This window comes from Lynx canadensis, chromosome C1, assembly GCF_007474595.2.
Source record: "Lynx canadensis isolate LIC74 chromosome C1, mLynCan4.pri.v2, whole genome shotgun sequence".
Classification (NCBI taxonomy): domain Eukaryota; kingdom Metazoa; phylum Chordata; class Mammalia; order Carnivora; family Felidae; genus Lynx; species Lynx canadensis.
The window spans coordinates 208,348,889-208,373,397 of record NC_044310.1 but is presented as its reverse complement, the minus strand read 5'-3'; the positions used below and the strand labels follow the sequence as shown (position 1 = coordinate 208,373,397).

At 39.8% G+C, this 24,509-nt stretch overlaps 1 protein-coding gene across 1 annotated transcript in view; it reads right to left on the bottom strand.

Annotated features, from left to right (window-relative positions):
* The window catches only part of NYAP2 (neuronal tyrosine-phosphorylated phosphoinositide-3-kinase adaptor 2), a 262,096-nt gene that overhangs the window by 79,944 nt on the left and 157,643 nt on the right, over positions 1 to 24,509 (bottom strand). The gene's annotated exons all lie outside the window — the stretch shown is intronic.

The window sequence follows — 24,509 nt, the reverse complement described above, 5'->3', positions numbered from 1 at the left end:
AATAGTTTTTCATCCAAAATAGTAGCAAAGAACAAAATCTCTAAGAAAGAATTTTTAAAACAAGGTCTTTCTACTATATTCACAAACAAAATAGCAACTATTTCTTTAGCATAATAATAATTTAGCTGTAAATTAGATATGTTCAGGAAACATGTACAATAAATTTAAAAAATATTTCTCAGAACCATTCTGGATGGGGTTGAAATGAGCTACAGTCCATGGTCAGGTTGGTTCAATAAAACATCTTTCCAGAGCCTTAGTTTCCTCAGATAAAATTATATAATAAAATAAATTATTTCTAAGCATCCTCCTGGGTCTAAAATCGTATATCTTTTTTTATTAAACTTTTTTAATGTTTATTTAGTTTTGAGAGAGAGAGAGAGAGAGAGAGAGCACAAATGGGGGAGGGGCAGAGAGAGAGGGAGACACAGAATCCAAAGCAGGCTCCAGGCTCTGAGCTGTCCACACAGAACCCGATGCGGGGCTCAAACCCACCAACTGGGAGATCATGAGCTGAACTGATCATGATCATGAACTGAAGTCCAGCACTTAACGGAATGAGCCACCCAGGTGCCCCAAGTCATCTACTTTTATAATGCCAAAGTTCATACAAAAAGCAAAATACTTCATGAAGATTCAACAGTATTATTATTTCTATTCCAAAATATACTTCTATTTATACTTCAGAATGTTTTACATTTGTCAAGGTGACTTTTTTGTAGTTTAGTTTAATTCCCCTTCCAATCAAATCCCAGTGAACTAGAAAAGAAATTAAGAAAGTGGGCTCTTAAAAAACATTAATGAGGGGCGCCTGGGTGGCTCAGTCGGTTAAGCGGCCAACTTCGGCTCAGGTCATGATCTTACACTCCGTGAGTTCGAGCCCCGCGTCAGGCTCTGTGCTGACAGCTCAGAGCCTGGAGCCTGTTTCAGATTCTGTGTCTCCCTCTCTCTCTGCCCCTCCCCCGTTCATGCTCTGTCTGTCTCTGTCCCAAAAATAAATAAACATTAAAAAAAATTTAAAAAAAAAAACAAAAAAAAATTAATGAGTTGTGTAGCATCACTGGCAAACCTAACATCCAACTTCTTTTCCTGCCACCTGATTAGGAGACTTGAAATAAACAGGGGTCCTGGTTTTAGAAAATAGAGAGAGAATACCTACAATGTTTTTTTTTCCCTGTTTGTCTCCTAGTTACTACTGGAAAGCAGAATGCCAGCTCTAAACAATGTCTTTTTTTTTTTAATTTGTTTAATGTTTATTTACTATTGAGAGACAGAGAGAGGTAGACTGAGAATGGGAGGGGCAGACAGAGGAGGAGACACAGAATTGGAAACAGGCTCCAGGCTCTGAGCTGTCAGCACAGAGCCCGACGCGGGGCTTGAACTCACGAACCGTGAGACCATGACCTGAGCTGAAGTCAGACGTTTAACCAACTGAGCCACCCAGGAGCCCTTCTAAACGATGTTGTATAACACCAGCAGCAGCATTGTGATGACAATTTCATGAAATCAGTGGCGACCATGTATCTTATGTTGAACTACACTCTTTGCAAATAATATTTCTAATCTTTGCATAGCTTTTGGAGGCATGTAGAGTGATAACCTTCACTGTTAGGGAAAGCTTAGGGTCCTGCTGGCGAATAAGTTCCCCAACGCCAATCAGAGATGGGTAATTGGAGGAATCAGGATTTGAACTCAGGTCTCTCTGAACAAATAGCCACACCAGTGAAGCATTGTTTGGCTTTCTTTTCTTCTGTTGGGGTTCTTTTCAGGAGGATTATTTACCTTGTTTTAAAAAGTATAAAATTTTTTTAAACCCACTTTTATTTTAAAGATATCTGAAGACTATATACAGGAAAATTAATGCAATGAGATTTAGGAGAAATTAGTTGTCAGTCTAGATAGCATAAATTATGCACAACTCAGCTCCTAAGACACTTTACTATGCAAGTTATATAGAAGTCCATAGTAGTTTTCAGATGGGATGCAGACTGGATTAAATTCCTGCAGCACACTGTGTAATCCAAAGCACAGCTATTAACTGATATTTATCAGTAACAGTGAAGCAAGTCAGAAAACAAAGAACATGCATTTTCTAGGACTGCTTTTAGTAGTTTACTCTGACACACTTTGGAGGGGGGGATTGCTTTGATTAAAAAAAGCAAAATGAAGATATATATACATATATATATACACATATATATATGTACATATATACACATATATATATGTGTGTGTATATATATATATATATATATATCCTTCTTCTTATGTTCAATCAATAGTAAAATGCATATGCCTTGCTTCATATGTATAGACATTTTGCATGTCAGGAACTATGACAGTGAGAGACTAAGACAGTGAACCAAAACAGCATGACCTCTACCTGCATGGGGCTCCTTTTCTAAGAGAGAGGATAATTTTTTTTACATGAGCTAATACAGTATTAGAGCTCTGATAAGAGGAGTAAAAAGAGATGGCAGAGTACAATGAAAGTATAATAGATGATTTTTCCTAGTTGAGAGGTCAAGAAATCTTGATTAAATAGTGATTCAAAGAATGGCGGGGGGAGGGTTAGATGAGTTTTACAGCCAGGGGAAACTGATTGTTGAACACAATCAGTCTTTCCTTGGGTCTGTCCTCCTAAAAGCTGATCCCACCTAACAGCAAACTTCCAGCTTGGCAAAAAAAGCACAGGCAAATCCAACACTTGAAAAAAGAAGGGTGGAGGGGAACACTGAATGGTTCAGACTCCTTAATAAGTTCAGCCTGTCTGAAAGAAAGCCTTTATATTGGGAAAGAATGGGACCCGAATTTACATGGAAAAGAAACAAATTAAGGAGTGTTTTGAATGACAGGGAAAGTTTGTATTTGTGACAGCAGGGTATGGTGACGCCATCAGCATTGAAGGAAGATTCTCCCTGGGGAAGTATGCAAGAAGGACCAAGGGGAAGATGTGTGAGCAGTGATCCCAGGTCAGAGACGCATTATTAGTATCATCTAATCTCCGGGCACATGAAATCCACAGAACTACAGATATCACCGTCTTAACATTATGATGCCATCAACTTCTTAGGCGTCCTTTTCAATGGGGGTGTACAAACATAGATGCAATGATGCAGAAATATATAATATTTTGTAGTATATCTTTTTGTAAACACTTTTCACTGTTTACCTTTAAAGTAGATTAAACTTGTGACTATTTACCAGATGAAGATCACTTTTTGAACTGCAAAAACCCATCATATGTTTGATGACAAGATAATCATTTTTTTACTAGCCAACCTCATTGTCTGGTCTTAATCTGATGTCAAAATTTAGAGAGCAAAATACAAGACAAGGTTATACTCAGAATTCATCAAATAACTACCCTGAACTCAGAGTCAATTCTCTGCATATTAAAAATGGAACATAATTATGGAAAGTGCCCTTATTGTTCAACAATTCTTTTTACTTTAAAATAGTGCATAAAAATGCAAATGCATCCTTATAATTTACCACATGAAATATTTATGCCCACAACTCCTGGCACCCCCTATAATACCAATGGTGGGCTTTTAGTCCCCCCCCCATTTAAGACCTGACATTTGGAAGCATTCCGAAGCTCATCTCCCTCCGTCTACATCTAGTGCCTTCAAATATTTGATAGAGAAACTACTGATAAAAATCTCTTTAGAGGGACAAATGGAATTCTAAGATACTTGGCAAACATAGTTTTAAGGTTCTAAAATCTTTGTAACCTAGATCAGGCCCACATTTTGACTTAGGATGTTTTAAGACATCTACATCTTTTGACAAATTCCAAAATTAGATGCCAACGGTTATAGAAGACCTGACACGGAGTCATTCTTAAGTAGGACACAAGGCAGCAAATTAACATAAAGCAGACAATCTAAAAAAGAATCATGTTGAAGAAAGGAGGCCACCGGGACTCAAACATATGTGATTTTTACATTCTCCTCCTTTCTACTGCCCCAGTCACAGCAATGCTGGATACAGACTGTCATAGCACAAAGAACTCTGGATTTCATTGTTTGGGAAACTTGACCCTGGGAACGGTTCTGCCATTATCTGGGTGACACTGGGCATGTTTTTCTGACTTTCTGTGCTTCTGTGTACTCATATTTCAAATAAGGGATTTAGACCATAGCATCTTTAAGGTGTTTTCTGGGTCTGAAACTCTATGGGAAAAAAATAAAAAAAAGAAGGGGCCCAAACTTGAAATCATACACTTGTTTCCTCAGTTTAAAATGAAATGGAATTAGGGCGCCTCGGTGGCTAAGTCGGTTGAGCATCTGACTTTGGCTCAGGTCATGATCTCACAGTTCGTGGGTTTGAGCCCCACATCGGGCTCTGTGCTGACAGCTCAGAGCCTGGGGCCTGCTTCGGATTCTGTGTCTCCCTCTCTCTCTCTCTCTCTCTCTCTCTGCTCCTCCCCAGCTCGTGCTCTGTCTCTCTCTGCCTCTGTCTCTGTCTCAAAAAAAGTAATCAACATTAAAAAAAATTAAACTTCTGAAGTGAAATAGGATTTATGTGTATCTAAATCCATTACAGAACTAGTATTTGATGAAAGAGCCACCAACTGAAGACCAATGTTCTTAAAATTACAGTTCTGGCTTGCTTTAAGGAGTTTTCAAACTAATTAATGATACCTTACCATAGGACAAAAGAGAGGTGGTTTTACATACAAGATATCCGTAGATGCTGCCAATATCACAAGCAATTCCACAGCCAAAATGCAGAAGAAACGATGCCAAGCCCAAGGAGAAGTAACAATAGTATGAAGCAAATTAAACAAAACAAAACAAAACAAAACATGGCTATAACTTGAGTTGCCCTTATATGAGATATTCACGAGGATTTGGCTTTGTGAGCAAAGTCACTGCTTACTAAGACCATTGGGAGAAAATAGACCATTATCTATCGAATGCAAGGAATCCAAATTCACTTTTTCTGCTACAGGGGAAAAAAAATGTGGAATTCTACCAATGCCTCTACAGCATTTCTGTTTTTGTCTATTTCTTAGGCAGAAGTCAGAATAATGTGTTGAACAATGGAAGAGAAAGGGAATACCTAGAAAGATCAAAACAATATTCTGCTACTAGACGTTTTATAGATTGGAAAGACTTTGGTAATGCAGGACATTTTTATGTATCCTCAAGACTGAGTTAATGTGCACAGGAAATTACTATTAGGCATTTGGGATCAAAACTGATGTTCCTCTTGCATGGGTTATTACCACATTTTTATAGAAATGGCTTCGATGTTGTTGGAAGATATAAAATTGTTGCTAATAACGCAGTGCATGGATTCCTACAGCAATTTAGAAACCAAGGGCAGAAGGTTCATACCTCTGAACACCAAGATCTGGGAAGTCCCAACCCCAACAGGGTACAGTGTAAACAGAGTTGTTTGGGGGGTTATGAGACTCTGGGTACCAGTTCAAACTTAGCCCCTAATTAACTGTGAGGCCTTGAGCAAATCGCCTTCGCCTTCTGAACCTTCATTTGCTTTTCTTTAAATGAGGCATCTGGACTCAAGGGTCTTCAAGTTTAGGATTCTACTGATAAGTACCAGAATACATTTTATATTAACGATTCCCAGTCCTAACTGCATAGTAGAAACTTTTGGGGAGCCTTCAAAAAATATCCAGGCCTGGGCCACCAGTAGGTTAGATTGCTGAGGCTGGAGCCTTGACATTGGTAATTTTTTAAAAGCTTCCCAAGACTTTCTGAAGTAAAGCCACGGTTCACAATCACTCTTGTACGCTTAATGGAACATTTTTAGCAATATTTAATATACTTTTCATTACTCTTTTGTAGATTGGGTGGGTTATTTCCCTGGTTTTTTCTATTTTAGCTGAAAGCATTTTAATTATCCTTCCTTACCCAAGAGAAAGGAAAAAAAAGTAGAAGCTAATCAATTTAAATTTATTAAAATTCCGTGAAAAAATGTTATAGGTGGAGAAGAAAAATGTTCGACCACATCAAATTTTAAAATGGTCTCCATCATTTATTTATTTATTTATTTATTTATTTATTTATTGCCTATCTTCACAAATAAGGGGAAATGGAGCTGTTAAAGCTAAGAACACACACAATCAGTGAGTGGCTGGGCAAGAATTTGTTGTTGCATTTTGATTCTTTTGCATGGCTTCCTCAGCTAGGCTGCCTTATAATTGATAAAGAAACGAGCACTTTTAGGAAAATAACTGGCTGATTTACATCACCTGCCAAACAATCATTAGGAGACACAAAGTCATGATGTAAGGTAGCCAGAAAACATCATACTTCCTTCTCAGTGTTGTCTGTTCTCGATGCCTATTTTTTTTAAAGGTCATAGTGCTCTCTCTTGATTTTCGAAGGAAAGACAAGCTTTTTCACTAGTAGGTGGGAGGTGTGTGGGTAGTCGAATATATGCACAGGTGCAATCAACTTTAATTAAGATTCAAATCATTTTAACAGGCAGATGGAAAAATGCTTCAATCTTCTTTAAAAGAAACAGAGGCATTAAGGCACTAAAAATATTAATGCATGGGAAGGAAAATATCATTTACATTCTTCCTGAAAGATGCAATTCTGAAAATACATTCATAAATGTTCCTGAAGCAAACACTAAATGCTAAGAACAATCCCTTCATCACAAAGGGTAAAAAGAATTAAATTCTATCAAAGCAAATGCAAAACTTAGATTGTCGGAATCACAGTTACTAATGGCCATATTTGGGGGCTTAAAAAAGTCAGATCTATTAAAATTTCATAAGCAAAGCAAGGTGGAATTTTTAACCCTTTTAGGGGTAATATAACTGATGACTGCACACCTGAATGTATAAGGCATTACATTTCTCGCTAACTGTAACTGACCAATTCTCTCGATAAATATAGCTAGAGTAGAGAAGTTGGCCATCATTGTTGGCCAGTCTGGAATTCTTCATAGCGTTCTTGTGGAAAAACTACACATATAAATTTGAAGACGGAGGGGAAAGAAAATCCAAACCTTGTTTAGGAAAAGTCTCCAATTAACTAGGTTTGTTTTCCCCCCAAAAATGGTATTTTAAATGCAGTCAGCCAAGAAGTTCATGTTAAGCTATGGGAAAAACCAATGGAAATGTATCTATTTCCATTATTTCTATTTCTATTTCTATTTCTATTTCTATTTCTATTTCTATTAAAACAATGCTGTTTTAATTTTTAGAAGCCATTCAGGAGAGCTGCAAGTCTTTATAGGTTGTGCTTTAAATTTTTTTTAATGGTTATTATTTTTGAGAGAGAGAGAGAGAGAGAGACAGAGAACAAGCAGGGAAGGGGCAGAGAGAGAGGGAGACACAGAATTGGAAGCAGGCTCCAGGCTCTGAGCTGTCAGCACAGAGCCCCACGTGGGGCTCAAACCCACAGACCGCGAGATCATGACCTGAGCTGTAGTTGCCCACCCAACTGACTGAGCCACCCAGGCACCCCTATAGCTTGTGCTTTTATATAACATCCTATTTTTTGCTCTGATATTTGAACCTTGTTGGATTTCAGTTTGTCTATAACATGAGGGAATTGAATAAGACTATTTCCAAGGCCCGGCAAATATTTTTTGAGTGCCCACTGTGTGACTCATGGTCTAAGGACGGAGAGCAGGAAGTTAAGGGTCTTATCCGCCATTTGTTCTCTTTGGAGTCAAGGAAGGTAGGGTATAAGAGTTTCCTGAAAATCATATATAAAAATATTATTCTACCTATTTTTCCTTCCTTCCTTCCTTCCTTCCTTCCTTCCTTCCTTCCTTCCTTCCTCTTTCCCATCTTTCCTTCCTTCCATCCTCCCTTCTTTCCTTTCTCCCACCCTCCCTTCCTTCCATCCTCTTTCTTCTCTCTCTCTCTCTCCCTCCTCCCCTCTCTCTTTCCCTCCTCCTCTCTCTCTTTCCTTCTGTCTCTGTCTCTCTTTCTCAGCTTACTTTTAGGTTGGGTACATGCTACCTGCTCCCTTCTTTCACCTTGCCATCATCACTTTTTTCACACACACAAACACACACACACACACAAAATGCACATATGAATTGCATTAATCACAAAGTTCCTCAGGAATAAGGGGTTTATTTCTCACCTGTTTATTAATTAAGTGCAAATAAGACAGGACCTGGATTACATGTTATTCATTATTTCTGATGTTCTCAATATTCTTTATTACCGTGATGCCTTGTTTCATAAGTTATCTGCTGGCAGACTTTTTTGAGGCCACATCACCTGAATGATGAATAAGGCCTTAGAGAATTTCAATGGCCATTGCATGGGGTTAGGCTTAGGGGTTAAAAAAGAGGAAGAGAAAGAGAGAAACCAAAGGAATAGAAGGAAAAGAACAAGAGATTAGTATTTGCAGTGCAAGATTCTTCAACTGAGGCTAATGATTACGCCTCAAACAAAACCACTCGTCAGCTGAGGGTCACCAGATCCAGTGGATCAAGGATACCCAGGCCATTGCGAACTTCAGAACCTAAAGAAATGCGACATGGACCAGGGGTGTCAGAAGCACAACATAGAGGCAAGGGGGAAAGAGAAGCCCAGTGCCTTTCTCTGTTCCACATCCTTTTGTCTTTTTCACTCTTTATACCTGTGTAACAATGTGTTTGACTGCCACGTCTTCCCTCATAGGGCACCCTCCCCACTAATAAATGTACCTTTCCTCTTCATTTGAATTCTTAGGTTTTACTGTCTGACATTTCAAAATAGAGATTCTAGCACCCGGAATAGTGTCTGGCATACAGCAGGTATTTTATAAACATGCACTGAATGAATGAAACACTGAATGAACACATAGATGTGGTTAAAACATTTATGAATTAATGGCATCAAAAACTCCCCAAATTCTTAGGAATAAACTTAACCAAGGGAGTAAAAATTACTTACACTAAACACTATTTCTTCCATCAACTTTGCCGGCTCCCTCTCCTCTAGCCTTTTATTCTGGAATTTAGCATGAGGCCGACTCTCCCGTTTTTGTCAGGTTTCACACGACCCCTTATGTGGCTGCACATTAACTTTTGAAGGGAATTTACCGGATCTTCCGTAGGAGCCCCTCACCAGAAAGAGCCCCGGCGTGCTTGTCCTCATGACGACTGCCCCGCTGTCTAGCTGGGTATGATTCTTGTTCCTATTCCGTGCCCTTCAATTCAGATATCTAACATACAAGCCTTCAAAAAAGTTTGCTATATCTCATATGTCTTAAAAAAACCCTGGAACACAGGTGTCTGAAGACCTTACTCTGGTAGATTGGATTTGACTCCTTTATAGATTATATCTGAATGTGAGCGGGTGCCTTTTAAGGGCCTTCTTTCCCTGCCTCAGTCCCAGACCCAGGGGTTTCTGTTGAGTCCCGAGGGGCACAAAACGCAGGTTGGGCTTCACTTGTATGGCTCAGTAGCTTCTAGGGTCTTCTCTATTGTTAGAAGAGCTTTTTTTTTTTTTTTAAGCATTTATTTTTGAGAGAGAGAGAGAGCGTGAGCAGGGGAGGGGTGGAGAGAGAGTTGAGACAAGAGATGATCCCAGGCAAACACCACCCTCTCAGGGCAGAGCTGGACACCAGGGTTCGAACCCACGAACTGTGAGATCCTGACCTGAGCCAAAATCAAGTTAGACGCTCAACCAACTGAGCCACCCAGGTGCCCCAGAAAAACTTTGAAAATTAGTAAAGACAGAGAATGCTGGAGCCCAGGGAAATACACGGTTTACACCGATACGAATAAGCAGCTGGGCTCCTTAAACGCCAGCTACTTGTGAGTTTCCTGAGTCCTCCATTGATTTCCCACGGAAGTAGGTCAGGACTGCTTTTAACTGGAGAAGCTGTCCGCTGCAGGTTTCATTTAACCACGAGGAGCGAATATTAAAAATCGATGCGCAAAGCAAACCTCTGCTTAATTAGCATCTAGATAAAGACTTTACCAGGAAAGCCATGGAAGTTAATAAAAAAATAAGGAAATTGACAAGGAAGCATTTCAACAGCTATCGTTGTGTCAACCTTCCATTTATGAGACATTCTAGGGATGGTCACTTCATGCATTGCCTACTAACGTCCGTTAATCTGTATTTAGGAGGTTAGCATTCCTTCTGTGTCTGTGGTTACGTTCAGATTTCTAGACAAGATTTAAGTGTTGTTGTTTTCTGGCACAGTTTTTCAAATGCTAACCTTAAAATTTTGTTGCCTATGAACTAACCACTTTAAAAGGAAAAGTGATATGGGGCACCTGGGTGGCTCGCTCGGTTAAGTGACCAACTCTCATTTCAGCTCCCATCATGATCTTACGGTTTCGTGGGTTCGAGCCCTGGCTCTGGCTCTGTGCTGACAGTGTAGAGCCTGCTTGGAACTCTCTGTCTCTCTCTCTCTCTCTCCCCCTCTCCTTCTCTGAGGCTTTGCTGTCTCTGTCTCTCTCAAAATAAACAAATAAACTTAAAAAAAATTTTTTAAAGGGGCACGGGGGTGGCTCGGGCAGTGAAGCATCCGACTTTGGCTCACATCATGATCTTGCGGTTCATAGGCTAGAGCCCCGCGTCAGGCTCTGTGTTGGCAGCTAAGAGCCCGGAGCCTGCTTCGGATTCTGTGTCTCCCTCTCTCTGCCCCTCCCCTGCTTGCACTCTGTTTCTCTGTCAAAAAATAAAATAAAACCTTAAAAAAAAAAAAAGGAAAAGCAATTCTACTGAAGCTGCTTAGAAAAACACTTTGAGAGCCCCCATCTACATACTAAATATTTTTTATATGAAGCATTTTGGGCCTTCTTGGTTTCCAACTAATTCATTGGTTAATACCTATACCTTTGTGGAAACAAGGCTTTTCTTTTAAAAGATAAACCATGTTCAACCAGAAAAAAAAAATTATTGTATTTGAAAACTGTGTCAGCCCCCTCAGTTAGAGTGACTTTTTTCTTTCGCTGATGAAACACCTTTCACAATCACGTCAGGTTGCCTGACCCTTTGTACAATGAAGATGGCCTCTTTGTTCTCAGGGCTGTTCTTTATAGGATAGGGGTAAGTGCACTGCATCGGGTATGATGCCCCTCCACCTTCAAGGCTCAGATATCCTCCAGCAACCAGAAAACAGCCTGCCCCCTGTGGGAACAGAGAACCGCTTACATGCTCCCCAATGCTTTATGCTTCTCACATCAGCTACCGGATGAGCCACTTAAGATGTCAGATCCTTTACCCAAACAATATGGAATCTCTGAAAATTTAATTCATTTTTGACCTGACTTCATTTTTTTAATAAAATATTTATTCTTTCCACAGAGAGCTAAAAGTCAATTGCCCCTTAGAGTTGCACACAATTTACATTTTACAGGGTCTTTTCTTGAGCCCAATTTTCCTTTTTTCACAATCCTCTGAGGTAAATATGAAAAAACTGATACATGGAGAGTGGGACATGCCCTAAAAGCACAGTTGCTCAGTGATAAATCCATCTTTCAACCGCAGGACATTTGACTCCTGTGTCTTTGCCCATATGTGTATCTTAAGGAACTCTCCACACTGCTTTCCATTATAATGAGATTGTTTTTTAAGCTGGTCAAGCAAAGGAGTTTTTTTTTTAATCCAACAAACGTATAGAAACGGGGAAACATGTTTTACTTCCCTGAAATGCTGGAATTTAAATAGTAAATGGACCATATGTATACCACATACAATCCAGGTGATAATTTTCTATCTACAACATAATATCTTAATACTGCTTCCCGAATCATTCAGTGAAACTCTATGCGATGCTATTTGTGATGGACCCTACTTTATTTCCTACATAAACAAACTACTTCGATCAGATTATGGGTACTTGCTCTCATTTTCCTTGCTGAGTACTGCCTAGTTTTCCTAATCAGTAACAGGCCTGATCCCCTTCTGACCATTCCATATAAAAATGATCTAAACCTGGGTTCTCCATTGATATTCTTTGGAGCAGTTGATTCTGAAATATATTAACTAGTCTCGATCTGTGCATCCTGTGAAAAATCAGATTATTATCAATGCTTGGTAATCAGGGTAATCCCATTGGGCTTTGCTATTTAAAACATGTTAGCTTCGGAAAAATAAGCCATAAGTATAAACTGAGCATGCAAAACATAGTCATAGAAACCATGGGCACTTAAACAAAATATATAGTCTTTGCTCTCAAAAATTTACCATTTAATTGTGGAGCTTGGATACACATTCATTCACTCGAGTCAAACAGCCATTTGATGATTTAAGGAACACATACTGAAGATGTACTTTGGGCCAGAAAATGTGCTAGTTGCTGCAATGAAAAAGTCTCGCAGTATTGTGCCCTGACAATTTAGTTGGGGAAGCAAACACTTAAATGCTAATCACAACACTGTGTCAGGCATGTGTCAAAAGAGTTTTTTTGTTTTTTTTTTTCTTTTATAAATGGAGGAGCAGACCTCCCAGGCCCTTGCCAAAAAAGCAGAAGACACAGTCCAAAAAGGATTGCTAATGAGGATGTAACTTTGCATGAAAATCAAGAGAAATGTCTTCAGATGGAATACATAACAGTGTCAGACGTTCTGTGAAGTCGAAGAGAACCAAAAGAAGGCAGAGGCCAGAGCGAGAGACCAATTAGGCATCAGCCCCGTGTGACTTGGGAGTGAGCAGAAGAGGAAGCTGGACTGGAGGAAATGGGGTGAGGGGGTCAAGAATTGGAGGCGGCAAACGCACAGCATTCACTTGAGTGGTTCGGCCGTGAAAGGGAAATAGAGAATCATGGCTGGATAGACAATCAAGCTGTTTTTCTCTGAAACATCAATGGACAGTTTTATTATACTTCATATTCAGAACTCATAAACCTAGCTTGGCTTAGAGGCCAAAGTGAATTCTTCACAGGCTTCAGGTAACATTATCAATCAACCAAACAAGGACCAACCTGAGGCAATTTAATTTCGTAGGTTTGAAATTTCGCTTGGGCCCGCCTTCATGGTTTTGGCATACCTCTCTTGTCATGAATCATTAGTAAGTAGTTAATAACTAATCAATCAAAGAATGAAACTAGCTTGTGAATCTAGGGGCAACTTTGATACTCAGAATGGGATAGCTTTGAGAGAGCAATACCTCACCTGAGTTCTGATCATTCCGTTGGGGGCTAACACCGAAACCGACTAAATCTTCTAGTTCCTGGGAATCTAGATTTCATTTATTTTTAAGTTTATGTGTTTATTTTGAGAAAGAGAGAGCGCACGAGCAGGGGAGGGGCAGAGAGAGGGAGAGAGGGAATCCCAAGCAGGCTCTGGGCTGGACAGGGCAGAGTCCGATGCAGGGCTCGATCCCACAAATCATGAGATCATAACCTGAGCTAAAATTAAGAGTCAGATGCTTAACCGACTGAGCCACACACACAGCCCAGGGAGTCCAGATTTACTTGAGTCATGGGAATGAAACCTACCTCAGGATTGCCCACCCATAACAATCCATGGATTCCCCCAATATTTATTTGCTGACCCTTTCTACCTTTTGTCTTTCTTCCTTTTTTCTTTCCCCACTTAACTGCATAGGTTTCATCTACAACAAGGAAATACATGCAAACCATAGGAAAAAAAATATTTGATATCCTTTAAGTTCAGCTGCTCTGGACACACTTGGTGAGACAGGAAAGGCTGCTTCAAAGATTCATGTTACTAACACTCCCTCCTCCCTGTTAGATTCTATTTAGTATTTTCACTTCTTTCATTTGGGAAGAGCAAACGCCCAGATTCTCCAGTTGATTGGTTATTCCACTAGAAGTAGAACATGTAATTAACCTAGCTCCCATCAACTAACGACAATAACGAGCTCGCTTCAACCGAGAAGCACCATCCACCACTACAGACACTTCGTTAAATTTGGAATTGCCATCCATTTACTGAATCCCAAAAAACAGAGTTTTTGGAAAATTAAAAAAAAAAAAGCTTTTCAAAGATTTTACGACTTGAACCCCTTTTCACCTGGCAGCACATATGGGCAAGACTTCCAGTCACACGATAAGAGCTACCTGGATTTATGCAGCACCTTTCTGCCAAAGAGGTTAAATGACCTGGTTGAATGTGCTTTCATCCTCCTTACCATCTAAGTTCAATAATGCATCACGTTAAGCAGATGAGAAGTCCTTCTTTAAAATGTTGATCTCTATGATTCTCTTAAAGAATGCATCTCTCTCTCTCTCTCCAAATGCTGAGAAGTGATCCATTTTCACAGCTATTCATTTATACAGAAACTGATGACGGTCTGACATCTACAAAATGGTCCACATTTAAATGCTTTATGGCTATATTCTTTACATCTTTCTCCTAATAAATCTGCCTAGAATGGAATAGACATTCTTTGAAACAGGACACTTAAGAGCAAAAGCGACAAACGCAGCATTCAACATAGGTCATTTTGGGCTGAATGACTATATTGATTTCAGTGTGGAGTTTTCTAAGTCATAGGATCTGATTTTTCTTTTTCTTTCTACTTAATGGTCAAACATTTCTCATATGTCTTTTGTTTCCTCGAGTATAACAGCCCTCTTAAGTCACTATGTCTATTAATTCAACAAGTTCAATAAATACTTATTGTGTATCAACGTTGAGAAAAATTGTATTGGGCTGAGGGCTGCCTTAAGTAAAATGATGGAAAGGTATGACCCTTGACCCCCTTGGCCAAATGTCTTAATAGGAAGAAGAAAAAAAAAAAAAAACTTCACAATTTGTCAGAATAAGACACATACTGTTATAGAAGTATAAAGTGCTCTTGGAGTTTGAACGAGATTATTATTTGTAGACAATAGCATAAGAAAAACTCTGTGAAGAAGTAGGTAGGCTCTGAGCAGAGATTCAAGGATTAGACTTTGTTTTATGGACTTATGAGGAAGCCCTTCCAGAAAGAGAGAACAACATCAGACAGACCGTCTCACAGGGAGGAAGAGAATCATGTTTTGAGGGATGTACACATCATCCAGTAATCCACAGATGCATCAAACAACAGAGCCAGAAGAGACACACAGTTTCAGCACCTAACATTTTCATTTGAAAAGTGAGAAAACTAAGGCATTAAGAGATGGACTGACTTACCCAAAATCTCAAAGCTTTTTAATGGTTGAGCCAAGATGGAAGCCATCTCTTGTGACATCCAGCCCCTGCCTGAGCCTTCTAGATCATATATAATTAGGAGCTAAGACAAATGTAGGGCCGACAGGCACGCCTTTACTTATAACTAATATTTTATTACTTATAGATGTCAAAGTGTTGAAAACCTAGGATATTAAATAAAAATCAGAAATTGGATTTTTTCTTTGAGGCAATTCAATAGGAGGGAAAGAAATCAGTCCTCCTACTATATTAAATACAAGCTAAGGGAATCTTGTGTTGTTGTTGTTGTTGTTGTTGTTTTAATAGACTGGTGTAGCTTTATTTCTGAATTGAAATGTTTTGCATTTTATAAATGTAAAGCAGGGAGGGTTCTTCTTAATGGAGAAAATCGTTGATTAAATTGCCAACGAGAAAGTGCACTTAAAGATCCAGCAGCTGGAGAATATAAACACAGGGGATAAACACGTCTGCCTGCATCAATCAAAGACAGTTGCCGGCTACCCCCAGAAAGGTGAGCAATTATTTATGAAATTATGTCTTCTTCAGTGATTCTATGTTGCAATCCAAGAAGAAACTGAATGAGGAAAACAGACAATGTCATGGTCCCAATTAACCAAGAAGTCACACGCATTTGCAGAATCAAGGGATTTTACTTACACTCTTTTAACCTCATCATCTCGAAAAGAAATTTCTTGAGCTTTAAAAAATAGTAATAATTAAGTAGGTCAGTATGTTCTTGAAGAACTATGTTTTTTTTCATTTTAATTTCAAAGATACGTGTCTGATTCTGTCATCCGCACATTAACACAAATCTAAAGAGAAAAGAGGTGATTCAAAGCTTACATGTTGCATAGGGCTCTTTCGGAGCGTTTGCTTTCCTAGCTCAGTTTCTAGACTAGTGAGGCCAGGGCCCTCAGCGCCTTTGAGCATTGGCTGGGGTTTTTGATCCAGAAGCTACTTTTTCCCTTGGGCTAGCTACAGGCAATCAAACTATGACCTAATTATGGACAAGAAGCAAGCAGCCGAGGACAAAAGCCCTGATAACCTGGAAGTAGAATCATCTAGTTGGTAGCTCAGTGTTGAAAATCTCATGGACCAAAGAAATATACACATACACTCTTTAGTTATACTTAGAGGCATGGAGGTGAGCACTCACATCTTTTTGCCCAGGTCATTTAGGTCCACTCGACACATGAGGTCCACTGGGCAGACCACATGTCCTCCCTGAGGGGCAGCGCAGAAGCCTGCTGTACAGAAGAGCCCATCACAGTGACTACGATCTTCCAAAGTGAATTTGGGAGGGTGCTGAAAAGGTTTTCTAACCCCTTCCTAAATTGATGACAACCGTTAAGGTGTACATGCCATTGAGGAACACATTCGGCTTTCTCTTAGTAAGCTGATACCCCTGGGAGTGATAACGCTCTAAGTCATTAGAGATTTGATAACAACTGCTATAATTTAATGGCAATAGGGAGGGGAAAGACATTGGGGGTGTTGGTCAGGAGTACATAAAGTATCATTAAAACCAGAAACTCTGGAGCCAAAAAAAAAAAACAAAATTGGATTCAAGTTCCAGATTTACTCTGTGTGTGACTCTGGGGAGGCTGTGCCTCAGTTTCTCCCATCTTTAGAATGGCCATGTTAATATCACCTGCCTCAGAGTATTTCAGCGAGGATGGAATACATGGAAAATGCTTAGACTAGCGTCTGGCATAGAGGAAACATGTAAAAGTATCTGCTACCATTATCACAGAAGCATTCTCAAGGAAAAGGTTGGGCACACACACTTTTCCCAGGTCCCCACCGCTCGCTTCTTTGATGCATCCCGCTGTGGCCATAGTTCTTGAAATCTGGTCTTGAAACGGTTCCTAAGACAAACCTGTGTGACGTAGAAGCATTTTCCTAGAACTTTGCCACCTCATTCTCCATTACCGCCGTCAGCTCTGATGCCTGGGATCCTCGCTCCGTCATGACAGCTAGACCTCCTCATTGCCCTCATAATGCCTTCTTTCCCTGTCTTTCCAGGGAAGACCTCTATTCTGTCATATTACTGTCCTACATCAACTAGATCATGTGATTAGGTGCCCTTTCGGGGAAGCACACCTTCGTTCTGGGTCGAGGCTCCATCGGAGGGCCCCCTCTGCTCTGGCTAGCCCTCCCCTTTGGGTGGCCTGGAACCATCTCGGCAGACCTCTGGGGTAGGGACCTCTACCGGCCTGAGTTCTCCTGCTTCCCTGACCAACAGCACCAGCTCCTGCCTGAAGTAGCTCTTACTGGTGGTTCTCAAACTGAAGTGCTGAGGAATTCTGATAAAGAGAATGGCAAAGGCCTGGCATGACTAAGATGGATGGGCTAATGAACCAGGATGGACGTTCTTCACAGATCACCTGCCACATACCCCACTATGAAACTCCCAAGGTCTCTGGGAGAATCCAGTCAGAGCAAAAATGGATTTCCCCACTGATCCATCCAGATGACCCTGACTTGTGTTCTTTGAAACTGCCAACCAACCCATAGCTTACTCAACGAAAGGAAAACGACATTCTCTCATTTTAAGCTCTCCCCTCTCTCTGCCTTCTCTTACAAAAATTATGTTTTTGACGTTGTTAGAGGAAAACAGTGCTTTATAGGTTTCCCTTGCATACAAGTAAAGGGCAATGCTAATTATAGCCATATATCGTTGAGTTAGAGCAGGATTACTGGGGATTTCATTAAAAAAATCAACATCTCAGGCCCAGCCTCCAGAGTTTCTCATTGAATGAGTCTCTAACAAGGCCCAGGAATCTGTGTTCTTTTTTAAAGTTCATTTATTTATTTTGAGAGAGAGAGAGAGAGAAAGAGCACGTGTGTACACGTGGGGAGGGGCAGAGAGAGAAGGGAGAAAAAAAATCTCAAGCAGACTCCTCGCTGTCAGCACGGAGCCCAACACGGGGCTCGATCTCATGAACCATGGTATCATCACCTGAACTGAAACTAAGAGTCGGACGCTTCATCGGCTGAGCCATCCAGGTGCCCCAGAAATCTGTGTTTTTGAAAACACTCAGGTGAATATGCCGCAAGACGTTCTTGGACCACTCGCCTAGGCTTTCTATGTCTTTACCTACATACTTCAAACCACCCAAGTACCTTCTCTGAAGCTTTGGTAGGTCATCACCGTCTTGGCTCAAGTGCATCATTATAACTCGGGTCCTGGCTCAACTTCCCTTCTAAGGAGCTGGAAGGAGACTTGCTGAGGCAGAAAATAGTCTGAGGCCACAGCACGGGACTCGGAGCAGAGGGAGGGGTGCAACCAACAAACGGCAGGAGAGGGACCTGACAAGGGTCGTGTCTTTATTTAAGATGTTTGATGAAACCTATAGGCTTTGGTCTTTCCAGTCCTTCTGGAATAGTCTGAGATAATCTTCAGGTGTTCTGAGTGTAGCTCGAGTCCCAAATGGCTTTGAAGAATCCAAGAATTCTACAAGTTCCAGATCCAGCCCCCAACTCTGGTCAGGAGGCTCCAAGTCACTAGGCATCCAGAAGATCTGGCCAAAGTCACAGGCTGAGGGCTCACCCACTCTCACAGCGAGTGAGAGACCCAGACTCATAGATTCTCTTCTCTGCCATCCCCTTTGGCTTCTCAATACTTGCTTTTGCCCTAGCCACTCTTTTCAGCCCCTGCTTTCACAGGAATGAAAAGGAGGAGATATAAAGTCCTGAATTATTTTGCATTCTGAATTTTACAGAAGAAAGTATTGTTAACACACCAAACCAAATGTGTAGGTTCTCCTAAAATAACTAACTTTCATTTCAGGTTTCCTAGGACAGCCTAGTTCTTGGGAAGTCGGTATTCTTACCAGCTCAGATAGGAATCCAAGAACTTTTCATTCAAGACAGTGAACTGGTTAAAGTGGCCTTTGAAAGTAAAGGTCACAGAGTCTCTACACTGAAGGTCACACACTTACATTGGATGAGAGGCTTCTAAGACAAAGTTGTATATCTGTTCTTTGGCCTACAACTGATTAATGGTGTGATAGGACAATGAAGGAAAGAGTTGAAGGATAACAGAAGAGGTGGAGGGAGGGAAAGAGAGCCTATCTACATCAATAAAACTACCCAAAAGAAAGGTAGGAAGCCAGAAAACCACAAGAAACAGACATAAGAATTGAAATAACTTGAAATGATATAGCGGTAAAGGGTTAGTCAGAGCTACAAACTCAAATATCTCCTGAAGACATCCCAGTAATTATTAAGCTATCAACACTGTGCCACCGTTATTACAAATGGCCGGGGACAATGATAGTCACCACTGCGTGAGGTGTCTCCTGTTCAGGTCACCCTGCTAGACACTTTAAGTGCATGATCACACAGTTAAGCATACAATGATGATCACAACAATGACCCTGAATCATAAAGATGGCTACATTATGTTAGTATACCCTCCCTTTTTTCTGAAAAGCCGTATAATATATAAATACAGAAATATATTTAAATTTTCAATTACTTTTATTTTTTACATGTATTTATTTTTGAGAGACAGAGACAGAGCACAAGAGGGTCAGAGAGAGAGGGAGACACAGAATCCAAAGCAGGCTCCAGGCTCTGAGCTGTCAGCACAGAGCCTGACACGGGGCTTAAACTCACAAACTGTGAGATCATGACCTGGGTCAAAGTCGGATGCTTAACCAACTGAGCCACCCAGGCACCCCCAGAAATATATTTTAAAAGATTGTCTTCCAAAATCATTCTTTGTTTAATTCAAAATTCTTTTTAAAATTAAATTAGTAAGAGTAAGTTGGAAACGTTGCTTCACTAGCAATGCCCAATATTTTAGCATTACTGTACCTCAGACAACTTACAAAAAGATAAAGGTGTGTGTGTGTGTGTGTGTGTGTGTGTGTGTGTGTATGTTAAGAAAGTGAATGGAAAGGCAAAGGTTGCATTAGATTCCTAGGTTTATTTCATCAAACCCATAAGATCTATTTATATTTACAATTGTAAAAATATAACATAGCATGTAAAAGTCTTAAATGGGAATATTTTCAAGAGGCTGAAAGATGAGATGTAACAGTACAAAATTGTACATCTCCGTTAATGTGGCATATTGTTGTGGATAATGAAACTCTTCACCAACGCCAACTCAACATCTTGGGTTTCTTTTGATTTTCTAATATTGATACCGGATGAGTGGGCCTACATCTTTGTTTTTCTTTGCTCTATCTTTAGGCCCACCATGTCTCTGTGTCCTTCCATGGTCTCTATGTGTGCCTTTCCATGTGCTTCATATATTGGTGGCCATATTGGCTTATATGTCTATTTCATCCTGTATTTACATTTCTTTTGTATCTTTCTTGGTGCCTTAGTCTCTGAATTAGTCACACTGCTTTTTTATGTTTCTAATTTTTCCTTAAATTTTCTATTAACATCTCTCCACTTATACCTTTCCTATCTCATGCTCTCCCTCGGGGGTATTATAGAATTTAATTATATTCTTCATTGTGACTTGAATGTTTTTATAGGAACATATATTCATGCATTTATATTAAACATAGGCAAAATCTTTCTTTTAAAAATATTTATTGTTTTTTTTTAATGTTTATTTTGGGGAGAGAGAGGGCCGGGGAGGGGCTGAGACAGAATCCCAAGCAGGCTCCCAGTTCTCGGGGCACAGCTCGACGCAGGGTTTGATCCCACCAACCATGAGATTATGACCTGAGCCGAAATCAAGGGTCAGATGCTTAACTGACTGAGCCATCCAGGCACCACCTCCCCCAAGAAAATATTTTTTATTTGAAGAGAAAAATATTCTAAATACTATTATGGTGAATACTCCAAATTCACTGTCAACATATCTGTACTTCGCCTACTTCTCATAAAGACAAAAATTTACAGCAATAAAATACAAATGAATCACCTCTTACGTGCCTCATAGATTCCATCTCTCCACACAAAATTAAGAAATAGTAATCATAACCAATTGAAATAAAATTTATTATCATGAGAGAGACTATTAAGTGTCCTCACATAGAACAAAGCAACATTACAATGTCCCATCAACCAGGGGAAAAAACTTCCTAGAACAATTAATACAAAGGCCTTATTTAGAAAATCATGCAGTGAAATGGAATTTATTTCTTTCCTATTGCTCAATCAGTATCAACAGCTGTAAAGCTTTTAAGATATGAAAGTAATAAGTTAGGTGTATCATTACAGATTATTTAAAAAAATTTTTCAGTGTTTTATTTTTATTTTTGAGAGAGAGAGAGAGAGGGAGAGAGGGAGAGGGAGAGAGAGAGGGAAATGCAGAATCCAAAGCAGGCTCCAGGCTCTGAGCTGTCAGCGCAGAGCCCTACATGGGGCTTGAACCCATGCACCGCGAGATCATGACCTTCAGAGAAGTCAGAAGCTCAACTGACTGAGCCACCCAGGCAGCCCACGTTATAGATTATTAAGATAAGAGTTGAAGGCACATATTTTATGTAACATAGATTTTTCAAGTTAAAACAAATATTAAATTTTCTTTGAATTGAGTATTAGTAAATTATCGTAATCGGCACTTCCGGGAAAGCCAGAGGGTATGGAGGATAGAAATACCAGCCTTAACTTTGTTCTTTAAATGTAAAAAACAAAAAATACTTGAGATTTAGGAGTCATGAATGTCTACTACCTCATACCATTTATTCTGTTCCTATGGTATCAGTAGGTGTCTATAAATCCTATCTGACAAGACTAAAGGGGAGCGTTGCCTCACTGAATATACTAACAACAGTGATTATAGGTTAACTCAAATATCAACAACTTTGGATCTACTTTTCAAATTACAGAAAGATCCTGAGAGCCACAATGCTTTTTTTAGCCTCTGATAGTGTCTATTTTCTTCTGGAGTCCAAAGTAAATAATATGAAATTATTCTTTGCACTATCTGCATTTTTCTTCCCGTCCCTTCACATAAAGTAAGATATCGAAGTTAACGTAACACAAGACATGCCCTTTCTCGGAAGGGTTTGATACACGGTTAATAGCACACGAAAGGAAGAAATTCAATCTTCAGATCCCTAAAAGCTATAAAGAGCCTGGATCACTTTTCCATGTATAAGCTTTGTTTCACAAGTACACAAAGCTCGTTTTGGACTCGAATGGAGAAGTCTGTGACATATAGCACATAGCCGAATTCTAACAGATGGATTTTTCTTGAAATAACTTCATTAGTTAATCATTTCTTTTACATATACTTTTTCTAGCTAATTGGTATAGCTGCCAGCTGGAGCTGTTAAGGATCCTCCAAAGAAACTGGTAGGTAGGGAGAAAATCCAATAATTTCACCAATTCTAGAATGAAACGTCCATTAATTTCACACTAACCATCACATATTTTGAAAGTAAAATCTTTTTCGTTCATTTTTTTCCTCCAACTTATTCCAAAAATCTTAACCGATCTGTGCTTAAACCAAATCAATCATCTAGAAGAAACTTTAAGCTTTGATAAATTATTTAGGTCAGGGTTTACCAAACTTGCCTCTCCTCACATGGTGGCCCAGATCATCTTTTTTGTGTCAGCTTTTAAGCAGCATCTCTGCCTCTATCTTGGTATCAGTGGTGTCCCTGGTTGTGACAACTGAAAATGTCTCCAGGCATTTCCGAAAGTCCTTGGTGCCCAAATTGTTTTTTCCTGAGAACCATTATTTTATTTTATTTTTTGTTTTATTTGAGAGAGAGAGAGAGAGAGAGAGAGAGCGTGAGTGGGGGAGAGGGGAAGAAGGATAAAATCTTAAGCAGGCTCCACACGCTCTGACACTGATCCCAATGCAGGGTTAGATTTCACGACCCTGGGATCATGACCTGAGCTGAAATCAAGAGTCGGATGCTCAACCAACTGAGCCACCTAGGTGCCCCAAGAACCCCTATTTTAGAAATAAATTGCTCCTTATTTTTAATTCAGTTTAACACTAATTTTAAGGGCGTCAAGGTGGCTCAGTCAGGTTAAGTGTCTGACTTTATTTTAGCTCAGGTCATGAAATTGAGATTTGTGAGTTTGAACCCCATGTCAGGCTCTGCGCTGACAATGTGGAGCCTACTTGGGATTCTCTATCTCTCTCTCTGTCTACCCTTCCCCTGCTCGTTCTCTCTCTCTCTCTCTCTCTGTCTCTCAAAATAAATAAACTTCAGAAAATTTAAAAAATCATTTTAAAAATGCATGTATGTATTTAACTTCAGACATGTCTAATAGATTAGAAAATTTTTTCCCTTTAGTCAGGTAAATGAAATGATTTGGGGGGCAGGGGATTACTTAAGCAGTAATACTTACATAAATCTCTCTGGGTAAACAAGCAGAAAAGGCAGGATAAGTGGCTTCTAACTACCAATACATATTAATTATTCTAAGAAATGCCGTCATCATCTCCATCGTCAGAAGTATTGATTTTTTGCTTTTCCTTTAGGGAAGGAACTCAGTGTGACTGTGGGAGAGGATATATAAAATCCTGCATTGGGGTGATCTGAGATGAAAATGATTAATTACCAGTTTAGGTACCTAAGGCATTTTTAAGCCAGGGAAAGCAGTGTAATTTCATGAAACGGACACTGAGAAAACTGGGATTTGTTTGGACTTTACTGTAAACTTATGAAGTGATTTGGGGCTCACAAAAGGATAGTCATTCATATAGAGACATTTCCCCATCTTCGGAGTTCAGTGGCCACCCATTCACCACTTAGTGGTCTTTCTGTAATTTATATATCAGCGTCTCTAGGAAGAGTAACATAGGCATAAGATTCTAATTACCAGAGTTGTTAAAAGGGAAGCAATGAGCCTTTTCCAGTTTAGAGTGAATGTAAGAATATCACAACACGAAGTGTGCAAGGAGAATCGTTCATTACATTAAGAGAAATACTAAATTCCATTCTAATTTCTATGCTTCCAGCAAAAGCATCGGACTAGCATTTGCTCAAGTGGGTTTTTAATGTAAAGAGAAAGATACATGTTAACATTTATCAATATGTTTGAATGTCTACCTTTTTCTCAAAAAATCAAGACATTTACCCCAAAATTCCATAGTGACCTGTTTACTTTGTTCGACTTTCCCAGAGCCACTGTGACCGTTTAGATTATACACTTCGTCCCGCAAAAAGTCATTCTTCTTTTTCATAACATCTCTTCCCTAGGCCCGCTGTCCCTTGGAGTGATTCCAGAGCGCCCTGTGTCCTTCAGCACCGCAAAAGTTAAATAACCCACTTTGAAATTTCTCTCTCTCTCTTTTTTTTTCATAATGTTTTTTTGTGTGTGTTTTGTTGTTTTTGTTTTTTGTTTTTTGTTTTTTGGGTTTTTTTGAGAGCAGCGGAGACAGGGTGCAAAGCAGGGGAGGGGCAGGGAGAAAAAGAGACACAATCTGAAGCGGGCACCGGGCTCTGAGCTTGACGCGGAGCCCCAGGAGGGGCTGAACTCCACATGAACCCTGAGGTCACGACCTGAGCCAAAGTCAGCCG